Here is a 23,174-nt window from a genome sequence, read left to right as displayed (position 1 = left end):
GAAAGAAAAGAAAAAAGAAAAAAAGAAAAGTAAAACCCACTTTATTTCTGGGCCATTTAAAGATAGCACAATGTAGATGAATGCTATGACTATAGACTAAGCTATTGAAACTTAACTCCAGACATGGCAGGTCCAGCTTACCCAAGAGAGGTAAGGCTGGTTCACAAGGGGTGGAGCAAGTTTTATTGGGCACAGGACTCAGCTTTACACTTTGACCTTGCAAATCAGAAGGCCATTGTTTTTATGTCTTTTGTAAAGCACTGTTAGTTCCTTTCCTTTTCTTTTGTTAGAGAAAGAAGTCTGCTTTCATTTTAGTGATGAAATAAAAAGGTGCGGGCTGAGAGTCCTCTGAAGTGTGGCAGAGCCTTGCAGAATACTTCTCAGGAGCCATGGCCTTCTGTGTCTGGAGCTGAGCTTAAGGAACTCTGACTAGGTCCTGCCCTTGGTAACCTCACCCAGTTCCTTGGGAAGGTCCTTACTATTTTGCCTATAGTTAACTCATCCACTTCCTTGGGAAGGACCTTATTATTTTGTGCAGCAGTGCTGGTCACCTGGCGGTAGGTCATTAGCATTTTTAGTCTTCTTTTCTTCACAACAATGCACAACATGCTAATTAGAGGATTCTGAAAGCTAAGTAACCTGTTTTAAAATCAGACATTTTAATTTGCAGCTTTAATGGCTGTTTTTATAATAACTGGCTTTATTGGGGGTAAAAGCACTTCTCATGTTCCACTAGCAAGGCAAAGCATAACAGAAGCTGACAAAATTAAAAACCTCATAATGCGACCTTTGCCTGGGATAAAAGGCTGTTTCATAACAATTTCCTTTTGTTCTTTGTTTAAGCCATTACTCTAAAAGGAGCCTCCGATTAATCTGAGTAAATGCATCATTACAGTACTAATCCATGTCCTTCTGTCAGTGTCTGTTTTAATTAAATAAGAAATGCTAGCAGAAAGATATCACGCACAAAGCTGTGATTGGAGAAAGAAGCGCCGGTTGATGAGGGAAAAGATTAAAAAGGGCTTTACGGTTTTGTTTTGTTTTTTTGTCCATTTGCATAGCCCCAGATGCCACAGGGTTTCAGGATGAAAAGGAAACTTACAAAAGTCCTGACCACATTGCACTCATAGATTTAAAATAATGGGACTGACCAGTGCGATTCTAATCATGCATTTATCACATGCTAGACATTCCAAAGCTAGGGGCGGAACAGTGCGGGGTGTGTCTTCTCAGCCGTCCATGCAGCCTCACGGTGCGGTTGTGAAAACACACCTGCCAAATTTGGAAAGTTTATTTTAGGTGAAATGTACAGTGAGACTTGGTTGTGGGATGTGCTGTGTGTGTTTGTGCAAGAGAGCTCGTGCACATGAGGGCACTCTCATGTATGTGTGTGTGTGTGTTTAAAGTATCTTGCATCTTTTAGTTTAGTTTTTCTTTTATTTGGAACTGGTTTTCTTATGATAATATATTAAGGATTTGGGTGCTTAATTGATTGTTAACTCTAAAAGGCACACTGAATGAATAAATACTTACAAGAGAATCTTACTACACTGATACCTAGAAACTCTCCCTGGCCCTGCAGTTGCAGAATTCCCGTGGCGAGGGCATTCTCCACATGCCCACCATTATCTGATGTAATGAAAAGAGAAAGTGTGCAGCAGTGAGATTGTTAATTAATTTAGCCTAACAAGATGAAGACGAATGAAGCAGAGCACAGGCTGAACGAAATAAGAGGCCTTATTTACAATGTAATACATTTTTTATATAACACTGATTTTACTTGGTTTAAAAAACAAACAGACCCCCCAATACTACGAACAAAATAAATCCCCACCCCACCATTGCACATGGAGCTCCTGGCCTGACCTCACAGAAAGCAAGCCAGGGCTCCATATGGAAGACAGTTCTCCAATGTGTAAACAGGGCTTTTCTCCTGCTAAGAATCCTACAGTAGTTAACCTTTAACTCCAGGGTTTTATTATTCCTGCTGCAGACAAGAGGTGAGCACAAGAACAGAGACCTGGAAGCCTTTAGGTCTCTTGTCCTCCAGGTTGCCCCAGACATGTCGTCTCTGTTGTTTAATAATCATTTTATTTTAATTGTCTTTCGCCAAAGGCAGGAATCTCAAGGGCTGGGGGTGGGGTGGGCAGGGAGGAAAAGCTGCGTGCTTCTTACTTGCAGTTATACAGGGTTCTTAGGCTGCATTATTTTAAAGTCCCCCCTTCAGAGAGTAATGAGCTTTCTCCGGGATCTGACCTTTCGTCATTCCTGCTTTCTGCTCAGAAGTACTTCCTTCCTTCCTACTGTAGCTAGAAAAGACAGTCTCTTATCTCGAGTTACTGCAGGAGGTGGTTACAGGACTCCACAAATGGTAGTATTATGATCACTGTGTTTTTTATCTCAGGGGGTCAGGAACAAATGCATGCAACTGCTTCTAAGGATTTCAATAAATAGGACTTTTTTTTTTTTTTTTCTTAAGTCCAGACAATCGCCTTTTATGTTACTTTTAAACAAAGCTACTAGTCCATCAAGAATTTGAAAAGAAAACAATTCCACAGAGTGCCGGTATGGCCACAGACCAATCATCATGGCACCCATTCTCAAGTCCTTTATTTTTCAAGTCCACAACAATAGGTTGTTGATTCAATGGACAAGACCAGAACAATTAAGTTCTCTGTTTAGCAGCAGTGCAGCATTTTAATGCCCTTCTCTAATAATGCTCTCATTATTGTTATTCTAAGACTGGGCCTCAGGAGGAGGAATATTTGCTGGAGGTACGTCATTATTTTGCAAATTTCGATTAGCTCATCATGTTGTCTGTAGTGTGAAAATCGTAGCTAATTAGGGCAGCCAGTTAGACGACCAGCTTTTGAGCTTATGAGTTAAAAGGTAGCATACTTGATAGGCCAGCGATGTGAAAAAGGTAGTAAAAAGGAGGATTAGAGCAGTTGCCTTAGTAACTCCAACCTCCATCTGGGAGGGAACAATGGACTTGTGTCTCTCCCCCACCTTGGTGTAAAAATTGGTTTTGTTTTGAAAGGACAGGGTTCTTTTTATGACAATCTGGAATTCAGCCCAACTGAGTGCAGTTTTAGTTGTTAGGAGAGACCATTGGGATAGGAAAGATGAAAAGGTCATGGTGAGCCTCAAGGACATGAAAGGTCATTGTCTGGTGAAACAATGGTAGATTGTGTTCTTTTTTCTCCCTCTCTCTAATATTTCAAGCCAGCCCCTAAGTCAGGTGATGGGACAAATACCTACAGTTTAGTCAGGTGAAACAGGAGTGGGGGGGGGGGATGTGGGGAAGAGAATTTGTACTATGCCTAAGAAGAAGAAAAAGAAAGGAAGAAAGAAAGAAAGGAAGGAAGGAAGGAAGGAAGGAATAGAAAAAGAAAGAAAAGGGATGTCTCCAATCTGCTTCTGTTAGAGAGGGTGGTTATTTCTTTGTCACTAACCTGAGATTCCGGTGTGCTCTGGATGGCCAGCACATCTCTGGGAACCTCTCCAGCCTGTGGAGCTTGATTTAAGCTTTCTCTTTGAGCTCCCCAGAGGACCAGTGATGTGATACTTAACAATAAATTTAGTTGTTGTCACTTTCTTGCATTATTGGTACCCTTAAAAGGTTTTCCTTAAAATGCACATGGAATAAAATGAATGATAAATATGAAAGAAATTTGTCTCAGCACTCCACAGGGTTTTACCATAAATTCTATGACTTCCATCACAGAAAGTTTACAGGAAACTGTTTAGATGTTGCTGCAATAGCAGTGCAATTTTTTTAGGTACGTAAGAAAATGCCACAATTTTAGGATCTACTAGGGGCTTTGTATATGGGGATGGTGATAGAAAAAGACTGAATACAGCATCATTTCTTTAAAATTCTCAAAACCAAATCACCCTTCCCAGGTTCACAATACTTGTAGTTCAGTGAAATGAATGACTTCTCTTTTCCTTCCATATTAGTTTCTGTCTGTCTGTCTGTCTCTCTTTCTCTCTCTCTCTGTGTGTGTGTGTGTTTGCGTGTAGAGCTAGAAGGAATAAAGGAAGGGACTGTTGCATTTTATAAACAAAAAGATTGTTTTTGATGATCTCAGAAACCTTCATTTTTTTCTTCTCTGTTGTCTAACCATGATTCTGTGGTTGAAGCTGAACTTGGTCTAGGGAGTGTGGAGATTTCAGATTCTCCCTTAATCCCAGGTCTCCCATGGACCAGCAAACCATCCTCACTTATAGTAACCTTTGTTCTTTGGAGAAGCTGTATTCCTTTTGTTTGTTGTACACTTGATATAGCTGAGTCATGAAACTCCAGAGTTGTAAGACTTTTGGCATCAGCTAGTTACATTTCTACATTAGAAATATGAAGAATGATGGAAATGACTTGCCCAAGGAAGTCTAACTCTTTAGAGCTAAAGGGCTACCATTTGCTATATTGTCTAAATATGAAAACCCAAATTAAGAGAGAGAGACAGAGAGAGAGAGAGAGAGAGAGAGAGAGAGAGAGAGAGAGAGAGAGAGAGAGAGAGAGAGAGAGAGAGAGGAGAGAGCAAGCATTATCCAAACAGGTTTAACTTACTTCCTGGTTCTCTGAGTGGCTGAGAGGAGGTGTGGTAAAGCTAATATCTGGTAATACTAGTGGTATTCAGAGAAATTTTTTTGATAACCATTGAAGTTCTATTTTACAGAAATGGAACTTCCCGTACCAGGAACAAAACGAATATGGTAGTACAGTTTAGGATTACATCTCTATAACCCTGGGGAGATGAGCTTTGGTTGGGAAGCCTGGTTACCAGGGTTCTGAGATTTTCTTCATCTTGCCTTTTTCTGATGTGCTTTCAAGTATATTATTAGTATAATAGATGGTTTTAACACTTTCTTTTCACGCTGGCAGAATTACTTTTTTCTTATTTTTGTGTCTGTAACTGAGGTTATTCAATATTGTTAGCTATTTGGAGACTAGATTTGTTACACGATTTGAAAATGTAGTATAGATTTGGGAGATTATGGTTAGACTGTAAATTTGTGCTATATTCAGATACTCAAAAGCAATTAAAGAATCATGATATTTAATATGATCAATAAAAATGCTATAGTTCATATTTTGAACCATTTAGAAAGTATTTAGAAATTTTAAGCTGTGTGTCGACACACAGGGATTAACTTATGTCCTTACCTTATTATTTCATATTAAAGGAAATTTACCCCTCCATGACATTAGGTATATTTTATTTCAGCCCTTTTTATGCCTGAGTGTGAGAAGAAAGAACATGGATAGTTATTTATGTTCTGTCTCTGATGCTCAGGGCACTACCTGACTTATCGTAGGCACTTGGCAAATAGTTATTGGGAAGAAACAAATTTGCATGCATGGATCATACTATAGGCAAATTTTTTTATATTGGAATCATTTTATTGGTTTTCATGTTAATTGTTTTTTAGAACATTTAAAATGACTCCCTCATGTGCCTGTACACAGTCCACCACACTGTGTTGTACCATGGAATTTATTATTCTGTTAATTTTCACTGTCACACAGAAGTTAATTTGGAAGACTCTCTTCTATTTATTTCTAAAACAGTAGTTGTTTTCATTAAGGAAAGCAAACTGCTCTTGACTGCAGTAGCTCATGAAATGATATCATTTTCCCTGTCGTTATTTAGCAATTACCCCTCTAGTAGGTCTACCTTGACTATCCTGTTGGTACTCATCCCTGATTTTTCTGGTGCTATATGTTTCCAAGCTTCACTAATTTTCAGTATTTCCTGAACTTCTTAACCTTCTTTCCCATCAGAATACTAGCTCTGTTGTAGCAGGAGGTTGTGGGTAGTTATAGTCATCTATCCCTCATGCCTAGAATACCATTTTAGAATCTCAATAGTAATACTGAATGAATTAACTGAAATTTGAAAATAGACATGCTTATTTCAAGGATTTCAAGTCAAGCATTTATCACACACACTAACAACACGTATTAACCAATTAGTATGATGACCAAGGACTTCCATTTTTTCCCAGTTTTTAGGCTTATTTTTGAATGTATGCATATGTATATAAGTGAGCCTGCATGAATCTATGAGAGCCATATGCTTGCTGGAATCCCGTATGAGCTGGAGTTACAGGCAGTTATAAGCTGTCGAGTGAGTGCTGGGAACTGAACCCCAGTCTTCTGAAAGGACTTACTTTTAACTCTTAGCTGCTGAGCCACCTCTCCACATCCTGTTTTTCCAGTTTTGATATATACTTATTATTTAATTGAGTAACATCATTAATATTTGTCTGTGTTGATTACTGATCAGGTTTTCCTGAGGCTCTCCACATGACGTCATTTGAACTCTGGCGTTAGGTAGATATTTGTGTGTGTCAAATGTTCTCCCTGTCACTTCAGATCATCCTTTTGTTCATCTTCAAGTTCCTCTAATAAGACTCCTAAGGTTTTGATTTGTTTGCAATCTCAGATTCTCTGATTAAAATTTGGGATGATTTTTCTATATCCTGCTTGTAAGTGATATTGGTTTTTTTCTCAACATTTCTTTAGGAAGAACATTCCACTAACTCCTGCTTAGTGTTTTTACTGGGTTAATTTTATATAATTCCTTAAAATAATGTAATGTAAATGGCTCAGTTGATTAAATGCCTGCTGCACAAGCTTCAGAGCCTAAGTTCAGAAGCCCAGGAACCACATCCAAAGCCAGATAACACATCTGTAATCTCATCTGTAATATCAACTCTAGAGGAATGGGCACAAAAAAGTTGATTCCTGAAGTTCATTGGCCAGACAACCTATCCTAATAGGTGAACTTCAGGTTCAGTGAGAGACCCTGTCTTAAAAAATAAAGGTGGAGAGAGATTGAGAGAAGACACCTGTGTCCACACTTGTGCATGTTCCCACGTGTGCAGATATATACACTCACACAAATAAGTACATACACCATATACATACATGTATATAAACATATAACACTGTGCACATGTACCATATTACAAACATATTATATTTCATACTTATCCCTTTCACAATGATAGTAATATGAGCCAACAAAAACAATCCTTTATGTCCTTTGTATGTTAACTATAATCTTTTGTAAATAATAAAATATATGACCATTTATTAGCTACAATAGCTATATCACATATTTATATGATATTTGTAATTTCAAAGTTTTTCACTGACAGTGATCATAATTCCTTTTTTTTTGTTTTGTTTTGTTATTTTTTTGAGACAGGGTTTCTCTGTGTAGCCTTGGTTGTCCTGGAACTCTCTCTAGACCAGGCTGGCCTCGAACTCAGAAATCCACCTGCCTCTGCCTCCCAAGTGCTGGGATTAAAGGCGTGTGCCACCACCACCCGGCATGATAAAAATGCACCAAAAGATGCAAAAGACATGGCTTATTATGTTAATTTTGTAGGTGACAGAGAAACAGAGAAACAAAGAGTCTAGACCCCAAAATTTAGATATTGGTAGAGAGGCATGGGAATTCATGTTGTTAGGATCAGCACTGTTGAGCCAATTTATAACCTTTTCTCTGAATTAAATCATTATATTTTTTGACCAACCTTAGTAGACCCCACGAAAATAAAAGCAAATGCTTATAATGAAACAAATTTAAAATCTCACTTGCTGTTTTATTTTTGAGATATGATCTTGCTATGTCCTTTGGGCTGGCTTTGTACCCTCAATCCTGCTTCTTGAGCTTCTGTTCTAACCAGGATCACAGACCTGGGCTCTAGACCAGCTCTTGGCTTTTATTTTCCTGGGGTGGTTACTCCACTTCCTAAGAACATTAGCTGTTCTTGACTGTCATCTGTTTTTCTTCATTCTTACCAGGCTTTTATCCACCATGTGAACCTTGGTTGTTTATTTTTCACCTTCTAAGTAGTTTGTTGTTCATTTCCATCTCTGGATGTGACTATACATGGGAGCAGGTACAGAAGGACAAACTAGGCCCAGAATAGCCTTGTAAGTAAGTTAACACAGTAAGCACAGTGTGTCAGCTAAGAGATTGGGCAATAGATACCAGCAAGTGTAGACCATTCTGGAAATGAGGCACAAAAGAGGAGTTAAAGTGTTCCATAAAGCAGACCAAGAAAAAAGCCTGTCTGAAGCTTAGACTACTGTCAGACCTTAGGCACCAAACAGAGCTAAAAGATAGATTCTAGTTTCTGGGTGGTCTGCATATGGAAGACTGCCAGTACCCTAGAAGGAAGGGTCATGGTCTCAGATAGACCAGCCCATTTACATATAATAAAGCAAGGTAGGATGTCAGGGTCTAAAATCAAGGCAGAAAGTCTCTCACAGGGCTGAGAGATTGATTGCTGAGTGGTTAAGTATTTGTACTGTTTTAGCAGATGACCAAAGTTGGTACCCAACATCCATGTCAGGCAGCTCACAACTGCCTGTAACACTGGTTCAAGGAGGCACCCTTTGCCTCTGGCCTCCATGTCACTCACATGCACACAATAAAAAAAAAAACAAAAACAAAAAAAAACCCAAAAATCCATAAAAATAAATCTTGAAAAGGTCAAGGTCAAACTAACAGCAGCAAGAGTAAATAATTTCATTCTTAATCCTTAGACTTTGTATTGGAGTCTCTGACAGGAGATTAGAAATGGTTCCTCTAGAGAGTCTTCTAAGCCTTTAAAATCACATGAGAACTACCTGCCATGTGAGGACTGGAGACAGAGGGCCCAGGTGTCTACATTTTCACAAGCATGCCAGATCATTCAGAGTCAAGTGTTTGCAGACCACATTTGGAGAAAATTGCCCTAAATTGTCAGGAAGTACTTATTGTGGGATAGGGGACCCAGTGGCTACTGCTGCTGGGAGAGCAAGAAGGCATTTAAAATTTGAAAGTAAGACCTTCCTGCTAAAAGAAACATCTCTTATGCTCAAGAGTCCACTTGTGTTTATCTGCATGCAAGGAAGCAGTAAACATGGACTGGTATGCACTGGCCTGTGGTGCTGTAAACCGGCTAGGTTTTTTTTTTTTTTTTTTTTTTTAACCTCTCTAGCTTCCTGTGTTTATGACCCAAGTGCTTTTGTAATCCCTAACAAACATTTATACCTTTTGTGAAAAATTGGAGGCAGATGGTTCTTTTTGGCCTAATCCAAAGTGTCCTTCATTATTTCTTTTCTCTTTTTTTTACTTTCCATTTGTCATCTGCATGATTAATTTTCCTCTTTTCCCTCCCACTTCATAAATTGATTAGCTTGAGCTGGACAGGCAGACTGCTGTCGTGCTAAGGGTTAACCAGAAGAGAATTACAAATGAACTATCTAGAAAGTTGATTATTAATCCAGCTAGAGAAGAAATATCCTTTTACTTAGCAAGAATGAGTATCCGAAGAGTGGATAATATTGTTCAGGCGGTGGGGTGGCATGGCAGAGCTTGGTGAGTAAAACATAACCTTTTCTATTCATTTCTGAACAGTAGAATGTTGGTGTTTGTAAACAATTACCTCTAATATGAATTCACAAGCCGCTAGAACATTCTAAGAAGTTCCAAATGTTCTTGTCGATGAGATAGATCCCTGTACACTCTGTGAGAAGAAGGTCACAGAAAGTGTTTGCATGAGTGGATAAATTATATTTAATTTTGAAAACATACGATTAGATTGGTGATTAAGAACAAGGAAGTGGGCACGGAGGAATGATTAGTAAGATAATCGAAGTCCAAACCTCAAGTAACATAAACTGACGAATCCCCAGTGACAAACATACTTTCTTTTCTCTTTCTCTCTCTCTCCCTCCCTCTCCTCCCTTCCTTCTCCACTCTTCCTTTCTGCCTCTCCCCCCACCCCCCACCCCAGAGCACATGCTGGACTCTCTGGCATTAAATATGATTTAAAGTATAACATTCGCATAAAGATTCACTGAGATATTTTCCAGACAATAAGGCAACAAAAACTGTCATAGGTTTTGATATTTTCAGGGTCCCAGGACTCATTTCCTTGCTGTGTTTAATTTAAAGTCCCCTTTAAAGACAGCTTTTATTTTATCTGTGAATTGGAAGGGAAGAGAAATGAGAAGATCTGTGCTATTTGTACAACGAAAATTAAGTGAAAAGGTAGGATTTTAATAATGTTCTTCCACCAAAGACTGCTCCTGTTGAAGAAGAAATTTTGATGTCAATATTCCATTCTATAAGGTTGAAATTTTGCCTGATACTACAGAAATAAGCCTTTAAAATGTAACATGGAGCATAATGAATATTCTCAAAAGATTGTGTAATAAATAACTTGAATATGAGACTATTATTCTTAGAAGCCAGACAATTTCCTCAAATTGCAGTTGTGTCCAACAAATGAACACTTTTGAAAGTGTGTTTTTAATGATAATTAAAAACATCACTTCAAATTAATATCTTATCAGTTAATGCTAAAATGAGTACAGAAGTCTTCTTTTAAAAATTATGAGCCGGGCAGTGGTAGTGCATGCTTTTAATCCCAGTGCTTGGGAGGCAGAGGCAGGTAGATTTCTGAGTTTGAGGCCAGCCTGGTCTACAGAGTGAGTACCAGGATAGCCAGGACAATACAGAGAAACCCTGTCTCGAAAAACCAGGGAAGAAATAAAAAATAAAAATAAAAATAAAAATAAAAATAACAATAAAAAAATTATGAATTTCAAGTTGGAAGCATATGCTATGTGTGTGTGTGTTTGTGTGAAAGTATCTGAATGTGTAGGTAAGAAGTGTGTGTTCACCGGGCATGGGGGCACACGTCTTTAATTCCAGCACTTGGGAGGCAGAGGCAGGCGGATTTCTGAGTTCGAGGCCAGCCTGGTCTACAGAGTGAGTTCCAGGACAGCCAGGGCTACACAGAGAAACCCTGTCTGGGGGGAAAAAAAAAGAAGTATGTGTTCAGAGTGCCAGAGCACCATAGGGCCCCACATACTTGGCTTGTGTTTATTTCTCATGTCCTGGCCTATATTTAGGGTTGGAAACAGCAGAGCATAATAAATAAAATAATGAGGATATTAGTTAAATGTATGAAGTTCTTAGAGGTAAGTAGTGCATGTCTTAGCTTACTTAATCCTCACATTAGCACTGTGGTTCTTGGGAGCCTGTGAGGATTAAGGTAGATGCTAAAACAAAAGTCAGGTTAATTAATGATTCCTTAGCATCTGATAGTATAAGTCTACAGAGTCAGGGTTCAGGAACTTGAATGTGTAAGAGGGGAAATACCTGAATTTGATATGCTTGTCTTGAAATTCAAAGACTTTGGTATAGGACCAGTGAAGAAGGAGAGAGAACTAACCACTGAGTTCTCTGTATTCATTAATTCTTTGACAAATGTTCTTGTGGAATTTCAGTCATAAAATGAGATCAATTATATATTGCATAGCATATTAAATATGTATACATTTATAAAAAGTGAAATGTTATTACAAAGTCTAAGCCTTGCTTAGCCTCACTGTGTCATGCCAGAGGCAGCCACTTCATTGAGTTGATGCTTCATTTTGTTTTCTCCCTAAACCTGACTCATACATCATATTCATTGTGTAGTAGTGAGATCCCCACTTACTGCTCTTTGGATCCTTGACTTCCCATAATACTACCATTAAAATAAACAGAACAAACCCAGCAACCACAACCAAGCATCAAGGTCCTGCTGCACAGACCCCGACTCTGCCCTGGCTTAGCTCTTGCTTTTGTTCTCAGCCTTTCTGATCCAGCTCCTGTACCAGTTTCCAGATACTTCTTATAGCTTCCAATGTAACTTTAATTTTTCATAACTTTAGTTTTAATGATGGTTCTTTAATTTTTTAAAACTTTATTTTTAATGATGGTTCTTAAACACCACCCACCAGAGGGAGTGGAAAAGAAAGGAGTGGGGGTTGGGGGAGGAGGAAAGTGGACCTGTTTAGAAAGGTTTATTGGAGCAACTCCTGTCTGTGTTGTCTGGAAATCAACAGTTCAGTTTATAGGTCAGCAGCAGCAGTTTGATCCACTCGCAAACACTTCACGGATACATCAGCAGTCCAGTTTGGTAGAGTCGGGATAACAAACAAATCAGCAGTGGTGGCACTACTTAGCAGAGACAGCCAGGCCTCAGCCTCAGTTCAAGTCAACAGGACGGACCTGGAGGGATGCCAGGAAAAGTTCTCAGCTGTGCTTTCGGAGTGAATCCAGAGACCAATAAGTTTTGCACAGCTAGCTCAGCTTCTGTCACTGTCTGTCCAGTCTTATTTATACCCTCCAAACATCACATGTCCTCCATGGGTCTTGCCTCCTCAAGTATGTCTGTCTCAACTGACATCATTCTGTCAATCAGACCTAGTTCGAGGAAGTGGCAAGAAGTCGCAGCATACCACCAGAAGGTTTTTGGTTTTGATTGTTTTTGTTTTTGGTGTGTGTGTGTGTGTGTGTGTGTGTGTGTATTTATCTCTTTGGAGTCTCTACAAATGTAGCTCAACTACGCAATGTAAGGCAGACCAATAAATGTCTCTCCTTTGCCTGCTTCAGTTAAACATTCCTTTACAAGTCTGCCCTAGCCTTTTACCTGTGTCCACTTCAGCTAAGCTTTATTTCATGTGTTTCCCCCAGCAAAACACTATCCAACTGACTTTCCAAAGAATCCTTAAGTTTCCACTTCACTGTCACTAGTTCCTGTCCCAGTCTTCACAGAAGGTTGTCTTCTCTTCTGAACTGCACTTCTCCAGTCTTTAGCAGCATAGTTCTGACTCATCTTTCAGGTCTGTTTTAGGTTACAATTTTTGTTAATTTAATCCATTAATTTATTATTGATTCATTTTTGTGGAAAAGAGGTAGATATGGGCCTTTGTGTGCCACAGTGGACATCTAGAGGTTAGAGCACATGTTTTTAGAGTCCTGCCCTTCCTGTGGGTCCTAGGAATGGATCTTAAGTTGTTAGCATGTGAAGCAAGTCTTCTTAGCTGATGAGAAGTCTCAGTAGCCCAGGTCCTCATTTCAAAGTCATTTCTTCAGAGAAACCTCTGATCTTTCCATTTCAAATGCTGTTTGCCCTCAAAAATCTTGCTTACCACCTATTTGATTTATCAAATATTGTCATTTTAAATGATCTATTTACAGGTGTGATATTTCTTTCTCTCTTTCTTCTTTCTTTCTTCCTTCCTTCCTCCCTCCCTCCCTCCTTTCCTCCCTCCCTCCCCCCGCCTCTTTCTTTCTTCTTTACTTTGGAATAGCCTACTTTGTTGTTGGATTTTTCCTCACATGTACTATACTTGGTCTTGCATATCACAGGCATTCCGTAAGTACCTGTTACTTTCAGGGAAGGGAAAGTAGAGGAAAAGAAAGAAGAAAGGGGAGATGGGCATGAAGGAGGACAAGTCTCTGATGGTGAAGCCGGTGGTCTGTTGTTCTGTTTGGACACATTGTGTAGACAGAATTCTGCAGTTTGGTGTCAGCAAAGAAGGAACTGAAGAGGTAGTATAGACACAGGAACTCAGCTCCCACATTACAGGCTTATAGGGTAACTCAATGACTATAATCCTATTGTAGAACTGCTCTAAGAGATTCCTGAAATTTGGGAGAACTGAAGACTCAACCGAGGAAATAAAAAGCCTTGAGGGGAGAGTTGTCCTGGTACATTTACACAGCTTTGTTATTCAGGAGAATTGTAGGTAACTTAAAAAAAAAAGAATAAAGAAAATGAAGTCAGGTAGGTAAGACTTATCAAATGTCAAAATATACTTATGTTTTATTCTGCATAAACTTTTGCTGACATTTATGATTAAGGTTTGTGATAGTGGTAAGAGAAAGATAAAATGAAGATGTTAAGGAGACTTAAGTCATGTTTTTAAGTAAAGTTCTATGTATCATCTTATACAATTAAAATTTTTATTTAATTTAATGTTTACTTATTATTTTCTCTCTTGTTCTTTTATTTAAACAGACTTTTAAATACAATACATTCTGATTATGGTTTCCTTTCCTGCAACTCTGCTGAGATCCTCCCCTTACTATTATTTATGTACTTATTTTGTGTGTGTGCTTATGCCACAGCAAATAAACACTTGGCTGTCAGAAGATGATGTTGGTTCTTGCCTGCCATTGTCTGGTTCCTGGGATCTTTTTTACTTGAGTTATCAGGTTGGCAGCAAGCATCTTTACCTACACAGGCATCTTACCAGCCTATCTTATACAATTCTTGTGGGAACCTTGTGACATAATGACAGTAAGCCTTTTACTGTCATTGTTTCACAAGAGCTCAAATAGGATCCAAAACTAAACTTAATTTAAAGAAGTTCGTAGACACAGCTCTCTATACAAAAAGGATATTCACTTACCTCTGAGCTTCCTTGAAGGCTTAAGTCAAAGGATGTGCTTAGTGGCTTTGGTAGATGTCTTCTATATGTTGTCTTGACTTGAAATTTTCTTTTTCTTTCTCATTTATTAGAAATGCTAAATGGTTAGCAATTTCCAACAAATGGAACCAAATTGTCTAGATGCTTGTAATCAATGAAGATACACCACTGAGCTTACTTTATGTTAAGTATTATTGAATGAACTTTAATGGTCAGGTCCTTGCCTAATATCTTAGAGCTCCAAAATAAGGCACAAGTGTTACTGGAAAAGAATGAAGCAGGGAAACCATGTAATAACATAGGGTGTAGGCTCTTGGGTACACACCTAAGTGCTCAGAGGCAGGTACTCATTTGGATGACTTTAAAGAGGACATGAAGAGTATATGTGTTTATGTCACATATACACACATGGGCAGACAAGTGGCAAATAGCAAAAGGAGGGTTTTTTTCCCAGACAGATTCCAGGAACTGTTTGTAATGATTACCTGAAAAGCTGTTGTGCATTAAGAAGGCCAGACTTCTGTGTTTCAGTTGGACAAAGGAGAAGTGCATCTGCTCAAGCTTGTTTGGGTTTAGTGTAGGAGCTTCCTGAGGTGAAAAGAACCCTGCATGTTAGACCTCAAAAACAGAATTTAAGAGAATGTAAGAGCCTATGGTACAGACCTGTAGCCCCAGTTACTCCAGAGCCTGCAGCAAGATCCCATGTTCAGGCCTTTATGGGCTACTGAATGAGTTCAAGGCCAGCTTAGGTAAAGCTAGTGAGCTGATGCAAAATAAAAGTAGAAAAGAGGGCTGTGGATGTAGCTCAGTGGTAGAACACTTGCCTAGCATACATACCTAACATACATGAAGTCCACGTTCAGTCCCTACACTACACAGGGAGAAAATGAGAATATAATAAATACCCAGACAGCAAGGGTGTGGCTATATGAGAAGTAGTATATACTATTGTCCACCAGTGTATGAGTCCCAGTGAGCCATGGCCACAGCATGAAGAAGGAAGTTTGCAAGCTATAGTTGCTGAAGTACAGTGGATTTCCTTGCTGTAGTAGTGAAGACCTGGCTACTAAGAGAATGACAAAATACTGAGCTAAAGCAAATGAGTTCAGGGTTAATTCTTAAACGCATCAATCTTCTGTGAGTCTCTTAGCTCCAAAGGGAAACTACTTGACCCAAGGGACTTACATTTATGTATCCTTCTAGTATGTGAACTTCATGAAGTCCAAGTTTGCCTTCTAGGTTGTTCGATTTAGGAATAAAAAACCATGGTATGTATTTTTACATGTAGTTAGGCAGGTGATATCTGCTGGTAGCCCAAGTGAGGATTTTAGACTCCACCAGCTGTCTCCAAACCACAAAAGAGTGGGTTTGAGAAGTGTGCTATGAGAAGGGGAGACAGGAGAGTAGGGATCTCAGGGCTGGGATGTAGCTCAGTTGTGTGTAACAAAGACCGCCAGGCCAGAAGCTCAGAGAACTCAGGCAGCTCAGGCCTCAGCACTGGTGTGAAAACAAAAAAGACTGTGTTTTAATCTGGGTGAGCTAGAGAGATTCAAAAGAGACTCCTCTATTTGTATGTTAAGAAGACTAAGGATCCCATTTTAAGTACCTTACTATTCTGTTATTCCAGCTTCCCTTCATAGAGGGGCTATTCATAACCCAGGGTGCTATCATAGACTAGATATGGCATCCCCCCAACTCATCAAAGACTTCTCAAATGAATAATTATTGAAAAAAAGGAAGAAAAATGTCTTTAATGTCTCTCTTCAGTATAATCTGTTTTTCCTTCCAAGAACTACTTTCTTGTAACTGCTATTTTCAATTTGTGTTTTTCTTCCAGATTTTTTCTATATAATCATATAGAAATATGTACGATTATTTAGAAATACGAAGTTTTATTTGTGGGAAGGTAACACTCCTCTCTTTTACAGGTATTGATTTATTCTTTTCACATTTTTTTCCTTTAAAAATTATGACTCAGAGTACTATGTTTGTTTACAGAGCTTTACCTCTTATTCTTCTACAGGGTATTTTATGCTATGCCTATACCATTGCTACACTTGAGCTATTCAGCTTAAAGATCCTCAAATAAAATTTTAGATATTTAAAAGTTGGGAAATGGTAAAATATAAATTGTCTTTAAAAATATATAAGTAAGACATAGAGAATGTCAATTAGAATGGATCAAGATAATCCTATGGATAGATAAGGGTACCTGGGACTTGTATACTCAGTGAACAGCAATCCTTCCCTCCCACCCATCTTTCCTTAAGTCATTTACATTGAAAGAATATGGGTATGCAATTGCTCATGGTCTCACTTTTATCTTCCCCCCCAGATGTTGTTTGCATGGCTTATTGAATGTCTGATCCTTGGTCTAAGTGTTATGTAAGGTACTCAGCGCCTTGCTCCTCTTGAAACCATCCATTCACTCAGTGACTACACATCAGGTTGCGGCTCTCTATCCTAGGCATCAAGGAGATGATCACCATTTTCTACTTGTTTGTCTCTGTCCCTAGCTTTCATTCTGAAGATGGAACCCAAGTCTTTAAACACATGTTTATATTCAACCTCTGAGCTATATCCCCTGCCCCTAAAATCCAGGATCTAGATGATTCCAGTTTATAAGAATCTCACACATTTATAAATTTACAAATGTAATGTGATAGAAGACTGATTAAATCAGCAATGAGAGTTATTGACTTGTTTAGGATAGTCAGGGAAGGTTTTTACAGGGTACATGACAATTGTGGTAGAGTTTAAGGATTCACTATTATTTAATTGAACAAACAATAGAAAAGACATGGCAGGAATGCAAGGCATAAGGGCTCTGAGAAGTGAATAAAGTAAGGTACCATTTAATTTCTCACTGAGAAAAATAAGATATCTTTATATAGAAAGAGTGGCTGGTAGTAAGGAAAGACCACTTGAGCCCACTGAAATTTGGTTAGGAGCTTTGGGTAAAGAGCTTGCTGTGAAACCATGAAGACCAGAATTCAGATACCAGGTATCCATGTGAATGCCAGGCAAAGAGTGCATTTGAAACCCCAGCAGAGCTGGGTGTGAGGGGAGGGCTGTGTGTGCATGCGCGCACGTGCACACACACACACACACACACACGTGGAATTAATTTCTGTTGGTCATCTTTTGGTGGAGTTTAATATAGACATTCCATTAAGGGATGAGTACTCCAAGATCTCTGTCTGCATATTGTCCAGTTGTGGACTTGTATGCTAATTATCATCGATTGTAAGAAGAAGCTTCTTAGGTGAGGGTTTCATATGACATTGGGAATTGTTTTATTGTTATGTTCATTTCAAATAATAGTGGTACATTTTTCTCTAGGGATCTATGTAGTCATAGGTTTTTGGCCTCATAAATAGTGTTAGGCATGGATCCTATCTCTTATTGTGGGCCTTATATCCAAGTAAAAAGTGGTTGGTTATTCATATAAAATTTGTGCCACTGTTGCACCAGTCTATATTGTAGGTAGGTGGCTGTTGTCGGGCACAAGGTTTGTAGTTGGTGAGACTGGTTACTTTCCTCCCCTGCTTGTGTGTTCCTCTGGTTGAGCCTTCTAGCACTATGAACATTAGTCAGTAGGGGTGAAACTAATTGAGCACCAGCTAAATTTCTTAATGTTTGATGCCATGGTAAGTGGTGTCTTCAGCAATAGGGCCTTACCATCTTGTGAAGTGTAACTGGTGTCCCTGGCAATGATGTGCAATGTTGATGGCATCTATAGGACTCCTTTAGCCAACAATTAACAAGATGTAACCTATTACTGTGACTATAAGTTTTACTTAATAGCCTATGATGTATGTCTAGTTGAGGCGTTGTCTCCACTGTCCATTAACTTCATTTAAATTCCTTTTATATATGTACATATTTCAGGGAGCTTGTAGAGTAGTGGGTTTCCACATGGCTTTTTAAAAGGCCTTTTGTATTATACCTCTCTAGGAGGGATGCTTAATCTTGATTGCTGTTCAGCGAATCTGAATTGATAAACTCCCTTCAATAAGAGATCTTTCCTGAAAACACAAGGAGGAGAGCAATTGTGAGAAGACCTGGGTAGCAATCATCTAGCCTGATTCTCAGTCTTGGCTGGGAAGAAATCTAGCAATTTTGCTTTCTTTTTGTGGTGTTAAAGATTAACCCCAGGGCCTCACACATGGCAGGCAAGCACTGCCTCTATGCCACAAGTCTAGATACTTGCAATTTTTAAAAACTGTAGCCTAATGCCTAGGCTACCCATTAACCAAGCAAATCGATTTTTGGAAATGAGATATAGGTATCGATATTTTTAAAGGTCTTTATCTTATTTCAAGATGCACCAATATTTGAAACCACTGAGTGTTGATGATCTAAGATACAAAGACATTGCTTAATATGAGCACAGGTGCCAGGAAGTGAGGCCAGAAAGATAGCACCCGATCAGGTCTCAAGTGGGATGTAGATTTACCAAGAGGGCCGTGTACAGTAGATGATAGAGAGATAATGACACTCTTAAGGCAGGAGGTTAACATACTTAAGTATTATTTTGGGATCACAAAACAGGTATTAAAATAATGTCCCTCCTCACCTCTTCCATCACATCCCCAAGAGTTCTCAACTTGGACTCAGGAAAGGAAACTTTCATTTTGTATTTCTTAATAGACTTAAAGATTTTTCCAATTGTCAGGCAGTGGTGGTGCACGCCTTTAATCCCAGCACTTGGGAGGCAGAGGCAGGTGGATTTCTGAGTTCAAGGTCAGCCTGGTCTACAGAGTGAGTTCCAGGTTAGCCAGGACTTTACAGAGAAACCCTGTCTTGAAAAACCAAAAAAAAAAAAAAAAAGATTTCTCCAATTACAGTTATGCTACTTCCAAAAGTAAAGGCAAATCCATATACATGTAAGGACCAAATAAATAAATAAAAATAATTATAAGTAAGAAAAGCATATCTCCCCCAAGATTCTTATGCATACGAATCCATGCAGTCTTCCTAGGAGTTTTGAACTCTGCTGAAGATGACTTTGAAGTGAGGCAAGGAGCATGAGATTTGCACTCAAGGGTTTGAGCTGAAGAACAATATGACTCTAGACACCACAGAGCTCTGAACACAGGAAAGCTGCCCAAGGCTACTCCACGCTGCTCACATGAAACTCTCCTCTGAGTTCCAATGTGTATTAGCTGGTGGGAGAGGAAGTCGAGAGAAAAAAAAAACTGCAAAAATTTAATTAAATAATGTTTTACATATTTTTTCCTTTGGACTCAATTCAGTCACAAATGAAATAGCAGTTGCCTGGGATTTCCACAACATTAATTAATTCAAACAAGAAAAAAATGAATCAGAACCAGAAACTTATTTATTATGCCCTTCTTTCCTTTAAGATCTCAAAAGTCTCAGGGTCTCCTGTGATCACAGGAGTTTGCATTTCTAAGACTTGGGTATATCCAATTTAAAATGGATTAAAACATCCTCCCAGACATAATAGTAAAGGGAAGATATTTGTTTTCATTAATTTTTCTTTACCATTCTTTTAGTGGAAACTTTTTTCTTTTAAATGACAGTAATAAGACTTGAAAATAGTATTGCGGCCAAGGATGGAGTGCCTCTGAAAATGCCTTATAGATAAATTGGGCTTCATTTTCTTTGCACCATAAAATGTGGATGGCCCGTGTTTAGACCTTTAGTCTCTGGTAGAGAAGAAAGGAGTACCTGTCCATTTTAGCTGTCTATTTTTTTCCCATGGGAAGAGATTTTTTTTATTGAATGGGGGAATGGGAGGTAGTGTGAGGAAGAGAAGAAAAAAAAAAGAGGTGAAGCTTCAGGTCTCTGTCATTTATTTGGGATGTGATGTAGATGCCAGGTAATGAATGATGGGTACCACTGCACATAGGTGAGGAGTACTCTGTGACTGTGTGGTGGTTACCATGTCAACAGACAAAGGAGGGTCCTTGTTCCCTAGAGATAACATTATCCCTGGATTCAGAGGCTATCTATAAACTCCCTCTGATGCTAACAGGAAACAATAAAGTTTTGTTAGGGAAGATATTATTTGTGGGCAGTCAGGTTGCAGTTGGGGGGGGGTGATGCTTTAATATGGCATCTCACATGCTGCTTGAGGTATTCCAATCTAGCAAAGTCTTTGTTGCACATGGGACATGGGTAGGGCCTCTTCCCACTGTGCTTTTGTTTGTGTCTCTTGAGATCTTCTGAGTGGAAGAATTTCCATGTGAGAGTAGCAGAGAATAGCAGATCCAGGGAAAGTATAACAGAGTGCATTGAATAGTAATTGGAGTGGGATACACAGATTCTAAGCTCTAGGTCTGATTCTCCCAGAGGTCAGTCTCATGATGGGGGCTTCCTTCAGTCCATCTCTACTCTGTGCCAGCATTATAAAGCAATGTTGATAGTGTGTCAGTATTTAAAATCATTGAGGTTTAACAGTGTCCCACACTTTGTTTTTATTTACTTTTTCATTCTTATTCATTTGTCTGTATCCATGCTTTTCTTTCTATATTCATTCATATATCTCTGAATAATGAAGAAGTGGAGAAGATTTGTCATTCTAGGAAGATTCACACTTTTTGAATGGAATGATCCTCTGGTGTCTGCTATGTGTCTCTGGTGCAATCTCTGCTGGTTGGACAATTCCAAGAGCTAGCTGCTGTGGGTCAGAAATGGGCACTGTTGCCATGGCTTCCCTTCTGATAGTGCAGTTCAGTTTCTGATCTTCTCCTTTCTCTATCACCAGTGCAACATCATTGATGGATGGCCGTACCAAAAATCTGCTAAAGCAGTGTAATTTCTTACAGAAGGTAATGTGCACTTCGTTTATGATGATGAAGCCTCAACTTTCTCACTTTATCCATGTGTTTTGTTCTTTCCCTAGAGTTGTTTAAACATTTTTTTTTAAAAAAAACCTCTCAGACAGAGGCACTCCTACATGCTCCATAATCTAAACTCCATGCTCATTTCGACTGATTTTTTAGCATCTTTTTCAAGTGAATTTGTTGGATAAAAATTTTTTCTTGGATGACACACTTTTTTCTTTCTTTTCTTCTTTTCTTCTCATTTTTTAATGACACTCACACTTTGATTAACCTTTGTTCTTCTAGGGACAGTGCAGGTTATGTGAGAGAAGACTAACAGGTAGTGAGTAATTGCTCTGTCATTTACACATGTGCTCCTTGAGATTCTAGGCATTGTCTTTAAGAATCAGCCCTATGTTTTACCATCTTACTAAGCGTGCTGATTTCCTAAGCAGTAAATACAAAGAGTTTGTAAATACAGACAGTTAACAGAGATAATTACAATGATCTGCAACTCCAGGATTAAATAGGCTCCTGGCTGGGTTAGGTGGCTCAACATGTAAGAGCTGCACAAGCCTGAGCACTTGAATTCAAATACTGGAGCTTCCAATGGAAGGAGGAGAGAACCAGCTCCTGAAACTTGGTTCAGGTGGACACTGTGGTGCATCGGTGGGGTGAACAGTTACATACATAATAAGAGCAATGCATAACATTGTAAAGGAAGCAGTCCCATTATTGTTTGGTGTGAGTTGTGTGCAGCTGATGTCATGTCATAGTTTTGTCTTCTGGCTTTTCAGCCCCATTTCTTGCTAGCTTATCATAATGGCTCAGAGTGGTCACCATGACCATCCAGTCTTGAACTGCCCCCCTGAACTGAGGGTCTGCTGGTCTCTTGACTTCTTGCCTCTGTACCACAATTTCTGTGTCTTACAATCTTCTGTATCTGCATTTGAGTTTCCTGTATTTACCTTTGTTTCCAGGCTCAAAGCTGTTAAACTCTTTGATTGTTATTTTGGCCTTTAACAAGATCAGTTCTCCTATACTCCAAGCTTCTACTTACATTTATTTGCCTGCGAAATTAGATAAAAATAAGGAAAATAGTATTAAATGAGCTTCTTCCATTGCCAAATACTGACATAAATGTTTGTATAGAAATTTCACCATTTATTTTTCAATACTTAAAACATTTATTTTTATTGTTCTTAATTATGTGTGTATGTGTTCATGTGGATATGTGTATGAGAATGCAGTGCTATCAGAGCCCCCAGCCTCTGGAGCTGGAGATAAGTGGTGAACCATGTTGCATGGATGCTAGGAATCTGGAAAAACAAGTGCTCTTAATTCCTGAGCCATCTCTGCCGACCTGCTTTTCAATTCTTAAACAGCTCTTTCTTTTTCTTTTTTCTTTTTTTTTTAAGTAGCAAAGAACCAGAATTAAGAACTCAGCATATTCCAGGCATTGTGCTGAGCCCATTGGGTTTATCCCTGCAATAGTCCAGCAAGGTGTACCATTTTTACAATGTACACATGAAAATTCATAGGCTCAGAGAAATTGAATAACCGGACTGTATTGCTGATAAATGTTAGAAGCAGAATTTGAATCCAAGTGTGGTTCTCAAGAAAACAGAAAGGATACAGTGACATTTAAGTAGAGTAAGTAGATTCTGATCTGAAAGGGCTCTACTTAAGGAGAGAAATAAGCTCTTACCACATGACCTTGAGATGGTTCTTTGGGATCTGCATCTGTTCTGATTGTCACCGTCACCACAGTGTCACTGCTGGTATACTGCGAAGGGGTGGCAGCAGCTCCTAGGACTCACTCTACATGATTTGTTTTTAGAACCAATTAGGTTAATGTATGTGAAATAATTATCATAAAACTTATATAATATGTGAGTTACAAATATTAGCTATTAAGATTCTAATTTGAATTTTAAACCATTTTTTGAAAACTCAATGTTTGTGAAAATTATTAAATCTCTAAAAAGCAGAAGCCTTCATTAATCAATATATTTCATTTTAATCTAACAAATAATGAACACCATTTCTTATTTCTGTTTTTCCTTTTTTTAAAATCTACTTTCAAGTTGAGAGTGACC

The 23,174-nt window shown here is 38.7% G+C and overlaps 1 protein-coding gene across 13 annotated transcripts in view; it reads left to right on the top strand.

Annotated features, from left to right (window-relative positions):
• Sox6 (SRY-box transcription factor 6) overlaps positions 1 to 23,174 on the top strand; it is a 618,663-nt gene that overhangs the window by 234,912 nt on the left and 360,577 nt on the right. The window contains exon 1 of one of the 13 annotated variants that reach the window (XM_031387995.1): positions 9,227 to 9,386. The exons of the other annotated variants lie outside the window; for them this stretch is intronic. The gene's annotated coding sequence lies outside the window, so the exon portion shown is untranslated. Of the gene's footprint in view, positions 1 to 9,226; positions 9,387 to 23,174 lie in introns of those variants that run through there. 13 annotated transcript variants of the gene reach the window in all.

This window comes from Mastomys coucha, unplaced genomic scaffold (genome assembly GCF_008632895.1).
Source record: "Mastomys coucha isolate ucsf_1 unplaced genomic scaffold, UCSF_Mcou_1 pScaffold21, whole genome shotgun sequence".
NCBI lineage: Eukaryota > Metazoa > Chordata > Mammalia > Rodentia > Muridae > Mastomys > Mastomys coucha.
The sequence above is the reverse complement of the archived record's forward strand: the minus strand, read 5'-3'. Positions and strand labels throughout refer to the sequence as shown.